Below are 7,901 nucleotides of genomic sequence, written 5' to 3' on the forward strand. Positions count from 1 at the left end.
TGTTACTTCCGGCTCCAGGCCCACCTGGTGGGAGGAATTAAGTGGCAGATCAGAGCAGGAGTGCAACAGCCTGATGAAGATCTAAGCCCAGCCCGGACTGCGGGTCCTTGGGGAAGGAGGAGTGCGGCTCTGACAGAGCTGGCACCTCCCCCCCAAACATAGAACATAGAACTCGTAAGTCTACAAGCAGTCATACCCCACTGAAAAACTCAACGGTCAAAATTATTTATTTATTTACATAATTTATTATGCAAAAAAGGCAAGCACAGCAATTACGATCTAAGATAAAGTTGTGACTAAAACAGATTTAATTAAAAGAGATAAAAATAGTAACTACATTTTGATAAAAGGTACCATAGACAATGAAGCAATATCAATACTGAACCTATGTGCACCAAATACTATAGCATCTAAATTTTTAAAAGAAAAGTTAAATGAATTACATGTGGACACTAGTATATATAATAGTACAATGCTATATATTACTATAGTATAGTACTATACTATAATAGTAGGAGACTTTAATCTTCCCCTCTGAGAACTAGATAAATCTAATCAAAAAATAAGAAAGAAGTTGAGGAAATGAATAGAATTTTAGATAAACTGGATATGATAGATATCTGGAGAGAATTGAATGGAAATAGAAAATACTTCTTTTTCTTAGTGGTTCATGGTACCTTTACAAATATTGACCATATATTAGTATCTAAAAATGTTGTGAAAAGCAGAAATATTGAAAGTATCCCTTCAGATAATAATGAAATAAACATTATATCTAATAAGGAACCAAGGAAACAGATTAAAAACTAACTGGAGACTAAACAACCTATCTTAAAGAATGACTGTGTTAAAGAACAAATCACAGAAACAATCAATAATTTCATTAAAGAAAATGACAATAATGAGACAACATATCAAAACCTATAGGATACAGCAAAAGCAGTGATTAGAGGAAAATTTATATCTCTAAATACTTACAACAATGAAACAAAGACCAGACTAGTGAATTCGGTATACAATAAAAAACAAGAAAAAGAAAAAGCTAAAAATCCTCAATTAAACACTGAATTGGAAATTCTAAAAATTAAAGGTGATATGAATAAAATTAAGAGTTAAAAACCACTGAATTAATAAATAAAACTAGGAATTGGTTTTATGAAAAACAACAAATAAAATAGATGAGCAAATGGTTAATTTTATTTAAAAAAGAGAGAAGAAAATCAAATCACTAGTATTAAAAATGAAAAGGTGAATATACCACTAATAAAGATGAAATTAAAGCACCAGTAAGGAGTCATTTTGTCTAGTTATATGCCAACAAATCCAACAATTTAAGTGAAATGGAAGAATATTTACAAAAATACAAATTACCTAGATTAGCAGAGGAGGAAATAGAATAACAAAATAGACCTATTTTAGAAAAAGAAATTGAACAGGCCATAAATGAGATTCCTAAGAGAAAAGCACCAGGACCAGATGGATTTACAAGTAAATTCTATCAAACATTTAAAGATCAGCTAATTCCAATACTAAAAAAATTATATAAAGAAAGAAGAGATTTTTCCATACTCCTTTTATGAAACAAATATGATACTGGTACCTAAACCAGGAAGAATAAAAACAAAGAAAGAAAAGTATATACCAATTTCATTAATGAATATGGATGCAAAAATCCTAAATAAAATACTGGCTAAAAGATTACAGCAATATATTAAAAAGATTATACATTATGATCAAGTGGGATTTATACCAGGAATGCAAGCATGGTTTAGCATAAGGAAAACTATCAATATACTTGATTACATCAATAATAAAAGTAAAAAAAATCATATGACTTCTGATAAAGTTCAACATTCATTTCTATTAAAATATTTGAAAGTATTGGTATAAATGGATTTTTCCTTAAATTGATTAAAAAAACCAATTTATCTAAAACCATCATCAAGCATTATATGTAATGGGGATAAACTAGAATCCTTCCCAGTAATACCAAGTAGGAAAGAAGGATGCTCACTGTCAATAATATTATTCAATATTGTACTGGAAATCCTAGCAATATCAATGAGAGAAGAAAAAGAAATTGAAGGATCAGAATGCAGAATGAGGTGATAAAACTATCTCTTTTTGCAGACAATATGATGATATTCTTGGAAAAATCCAAAAGACTTAACTAAAATGTTAGTTGAAACAATTCATAATTTTAGCAAAGTAGTATAATATAAAGTAAATCAGCATGAATCATCAACATTCTTATATAGCACACAAAAAGATTCTACAATAAGAGATAGTAAAAAATGCCCCATTTAAAATAACTCTAGACAGTACAAAATACCTGCCGAATCAAACCCAGGAACTATATAAACAAAATTATTTTTAAAAACTTCTTATACAAATATAATCAGATTTAAATAGCTGGAGAGATTCATGGGTAGGCAGAGCTAATATAATAAAAATGCCAATTTTACCCAAAATAATTTATGTATTCAACACCATCCCAATTAAATTATCAAATTATTTTACTGAATTAGAAAAAATAATAAAATTCATTTGAAAAAACAAAAAGTCAAGGTACTAATGCAAAAAAAAAAATGTAAAGGAAGGAGGTTTAGCAGTACCAGATCTTAAACTATATTATAAGGCAGCAATTATCAAAACCATCTGGTACTGCCTAAGAAACAGAAAGGTAGATCAATGGAATAGAGTAGACATAACATTAACAGAAGCAAATAAACATAATAACCTTGTATTTGTCAAGTGTAATTACTTGAGATTTTGGGATAAGAATTCATTATTTGGTAAATATTTTTGGGAAAACTGGAAAGCAATATGGAAGAAACTGGGCATGAACCAATATCTCACACTACTTACTAAGATAAGGTCAAAATAGATACATGACCTAGATATAAAGAGATATTACAATAAAATTAGAAGAACATGGAGCAAATTTCTTATCATACTTATGGACAGGTGAACTATTTATGAATTAACAAGAGACAGAGAGCAAAATTAAATGTAAAATGGATAATTTTATTTCATTAAATTAAAAAGTCTTTGTACAAATAAAACAAATGTAACCAAGATTAGAAGGAAAGCAGAAAATTGAGGAAAAATTTTATAGACAGTTTACCATATAAATGTCTCATATCTCAAATATATAAAGAACTTTGTCAAATCTATAAGAATATGAGTCATTCCCCAATTTATAAATGGTCAAAAGATATGAACAGGCTGTTTTCTAATGAAGAAATTAAAAAAATTTATAGTCATATGAAAAATGCTCTAAATCATTATTGATTAGGGAAGTATAGATTAAAACAACTTTGAGATATCATTTCATACCTTCCAGATTAGATAAAAATGATAGAAGGGAGAAGTGACAAATGTTGGAGAGGAAGTTGAAAAACTGAGACACTAATCCATTGTTGGTGGATCCAACCATTTTGGAGAGCAATCTGGAATTATATCCAAAGAGTTACCTATACCCTTAGACACAAACATGGAAAGACTTACCTGAATTAATGAAGAGCAAAATGAGCAGAACCAAGAGAATACTGTATACAGTGATAGCAATATTGTTTTAAGAATGACTTGAGTGAATAGGTTATTTTTTCTATTATAAATACCCAAGTTAACTATAATGGACATGTGAAGAAAGATGCTATCTGCATCCAAAGAAACAACAGAAAATAAGAAGTATGTATAGAATAATTATGTATGTAATTTGTGTGTGTATATATATACACATATATGTATATACATATACACACATATTTGTGTCTAATGTAGCCATCTCAAGGGGGGGAATGAAAAACATTACATGATAACTTTATTATATATTTAAAAGGAATAGCAAGTTGTATATAGTAGATTTGCAGTTTCATGTACAATTATCTTTTTTATTGTACTATGTTATATAAATAATTGTTTTATTTCACAAACAAAATAAATTTTATGAAAGGAAAAAGGTATATTGGAAAAAATATTGAACTTGGAGTCAGGAGACAGTTTTTGAATGCTATTGCAGACCTTAACTAGCTAAGTTAAACATAGATAATATTATTAGCATCTCAGAGCTTAAGTCACAGATTCAGAACTATAAATAATGGAGAGCAATAAGGACTCTGTTCAAGGATGCTAATATGGATAGTGTCCCTTAGATAAATGTTCTGTCCTTATTACAGGGCAGAACAACCTTGGGATGTTAACTGGTCATATCTATATATATAACAAAAACAAAACAAAACAACAAAGAAACCAGCTTTCGCAAAGTGTTAAGTAATTTCCCCAAGTCCCTACCAGAGATATTATATTTATATCTCATTTATATCACATTTATATCTTAGAAATTCCTCTAAGTTTCTATATTCAAGACCAAGGATTCATAGCATTACATTGTTCATAATTTCTGTTATAGAGCGCCAGATATTCTTTTGTAGATTTCCAATACAGTAATCTCTTCTTCCTGAACAGAGGAAAATTTCCATAGATGAACTCTAAGAAGTTAGGAAGCTGAGACATAAAGAAGACATGGTCTAGGTTCAAGCACAAGGAGTTTTGAAATCCTAAATAAATTTAGATATTATTTTGATGAAAATATAGGTCCTAGTCTGTGTAAGGAGAAAAACTTTTTTTAAAAAGAAAAAACTTTGTAGAAATTTCTGTCTTTAACTAGTGCCCCAAGTGGATAAGCATGGTAAAAGAAATTATTTTTAACTTGCTGTCTTAAACACTATTATTTTTAAATTTAGATTGTCCTCTTTCATCAAGTTAATATTATATTCCAAAGTTATTAAGCTCTAAATTGCTTTAAATGTATTATTTATAAATCAGAATGTGAAGCATATGGAAAGTGCTGATTCTTAGATGGAAAGCAACCACTGTGGCTACCTGAACTATTTCAACATTTACAAATCACAATAACTGACATTTCTATACTGTTTCAATATTTGTAATGAATGTTACATACATTCTTTTATTTGATTCTTACAACATCCTGATGGGGTAAGTACCACAAGTATTTTTATAAATGAGGAAACAGGTTCAGAGATAATCAGTGCCTTGCTCAACGTTATCCCACTAGAAAACAGCAGAGAGAGGATTTTAGACCAGGTCTCTCAGCAGTCCAAGTCCAGCTTTCTTCCCACTATATCACATCAATTGCACTACACCTAGCTGGTTTTCACATGACAGTCCTTCACAGGTACTATTTTCAAAATCCTTTCATTTTAGTATTACCTACCACAGCTTGAGCTCCACCGCCATAACATTTGAGAATCCAGGCTTGTCTCTCTCTACCACTCAACCACTACATGACATTTCCTTATCAAGTTTACACCGACTGTTCTACATGGTAACTGAATATTTTATAGTAAAATTAGCAAGCATTTTTCTGTAATTTTGTAATTCTGTAATTTTTCTTATGAGTAAGCTGAGCTGTATACTTAGGATGAATATTAAAGGATAGAATCAGTTTCTATCCCCAAGGAATTTATAACATAGACAAAGCAGACAAACATATATCAGTAGACATATATAATAATTTTTTCTGGAATAGTCCTTCAATTCAGTTGATGTAAGGAATGATGTAAGTGAGGAAACTCCTTGACCAATGCAAATCAGCAGCTTCTTGGCAACTAGAGTGATATCCAGGGCACTGAGATGTTAAGTGACTTTCTCAGGGTCATATAACCAGAATGTGTGGAGGAGGCATTTGAACACATCTTCTGACTTAAGAGTCACTATAACTTTCCACTACGTGTAACAGTAATTAAGGTGGGACTTTTTGCTGTTCTTCTCTTAAGTGCCTTTAAGGATTATGGCCTTTGTTTGAATGGGGCAGACAAAGTGGGATCTTTTTGTCCTGGAGTATTTCTCAGCACTGAGACAACTGGGAGTCATTGATTTGTATGTGATGTGATACTGAGGATGGGGAACTTTCCCACACGCAGCCTAGGTGAGGTCAGAGCCCTCAGGGCTCTGAACCCAACATAATTGAGGAGAGCTTGGCATTTGACTTTTGGGGGCACACTCATGGAAGGAGTGTTGAGACTCTGGGCAAGCCATAATTGCACACACCGGCTTTGTGACCCAGACAGATATAATGTTGATGCTTCTCTGGTAACTACGAATTGTGGTTGAATCAGACAAGGTCTGTCTGTTGATGTTCGCAATTTCTGTTTGTATTTGCCTTGAAGTTCAAGGGGCTGATCTTTTCCCCCTGAATTGTGAATGATATTTGTATATTTGATTAAACTGAGATTGTTAACCCCTTAAAGTTGCTTTCCTTAGAAAAGCAGATCAAAGAACCTGTGTTGGCAGCTTTCTGTGTGCTGGTTGTTGGTGGGTCTTAAACCCCTACAGCAGCTGCTAGCAGATTGTTGCTACACTATGCCTGCCACTCTAAATCTCTTATAATCACAACCCTTAAAATGCATCTTATGAGAAAGAAACATAGATTATATTAATGATTTAAGAAGGTAACGTGGTATAGTGGGAAGATAACTGAATTTGAAGTCAAAGAATGTGGCTTTGAACCCTGGCTCTGCTACTTACTTGCTGAATAACCTTGGGAAAGTCCTTTCTCTGAGACTTGGGTCATTGATAAAGTGAAGGTGTCAGACTCAATGACCTTGGAGGTTTCCTTCAGCTTTAAGCCTATGATCTTATAAAAAAAATAGGCAGAGTTAATCTTGTAGTAGACAGTGAAGTAATTGATTTAATCGTTAATGAAACAGGGAAGGAAAACAATGAAGAAAGGGATTGGCTGTTGTCTACTACCAAATAGATGATTGTATTGGTAATTAAGTGGGACTTTTTTTTTTTTTACTATTTTAGAATGCTAAATTAATTAAGTGCCTTTGATTAAGTCTTACTAGGTGCAAAGCTCCAGGCACACAACCTGTTGCTAACTAGGTGTAAACCCCAGGCTCACACCTTTTTGCTGATTAGGTGTGAATCCTTTGAGCCCTGAACAGAGTATACAAACTCAGAAATTATCATTTTATCTAGGGCTCACTCATGGAGGAATGTTGATGTGGAGACTCTGGGCAGTGGTTTTTAAGAGCCTCCAGGCTTCGAAGAAACCCAGATGTTTTGTTTGGGGGCTCTCATTCACTGAAAGAGTGGAACGTGACTCTGGTCAAGCTGTTGTAACTGTCTCCTGGCTTTGCTAACACAGATGTTGGTTTGTATTTGGTCTGTTTATAATGTATGTTTGTAATTTGTTTGTATTTGCTCTGAAATTCAGGTTGCTGGCTTTTCCTCCTGAACTAAGTGAATCATATTTGTATGTGTGATTAAGGTGAGATTGTTAACCCCTTAAAGTTACTTTCCTTAGTAGAGCAGATCAAAGAACCTGTGCTGGCAACACTTGTTGCTGGTCTTGCTGGGTCTTACACCCTCACAACAGCTGCTAGCCAAAATTGTTGTTACAATGATAAACCAACAGTACTAACTCTCTCTTTAATTAGCCATTTTTTGCTATCGTCCTCTAATGTACTATTAACATAACAGTTAGCCACATACAGAGAGGAAGGATTAGGTAGGGGACATAATAGATTGTAACTTTCCCAGTAATCCTTTCAGCTCTCACTGACAAAAATTTCCTATCCCTTGGGTAGGAGACAGAAAATTTGTCAGTAATACTTACTACTGAGTGACTCACATCCAGATCAGCAAGTCTAAGTCCTCTTTCCCTATATTTCTGGGAAAAAGTGGTTTTGTTCATATATAACCTGTATTCACATATAGATGTGGTAGATTTTTACCAAGGGCCCAAATTGATAGTGATTCTGCATTGTAACAATGCTACTTGCGGCTGCTGTGGGAGTGTAAAGCCAATAACACCAGCACAAAGGAGGGCTGCTAGCACAGGTTCTTTGATCTGCTTTTCTAAAGAAAGC

The sequence above is a fragment of the Trichosurus vulpecula genome, chromosome 5, assembly GCF_011100635.1.
Source record: "Trichosurus vulpecula isolate mTriVul1 chromosome 5, mTriVul1.pri, whole genome shotgun sequence".
Classification (NCBI taxonomy): domain Eukaryota; kingdom Metazoa; phylum Chordata; class Mammalia; order Diprotodontia; family Phalangeridae; genus Trichosurus; species Trichosurus vulpecula.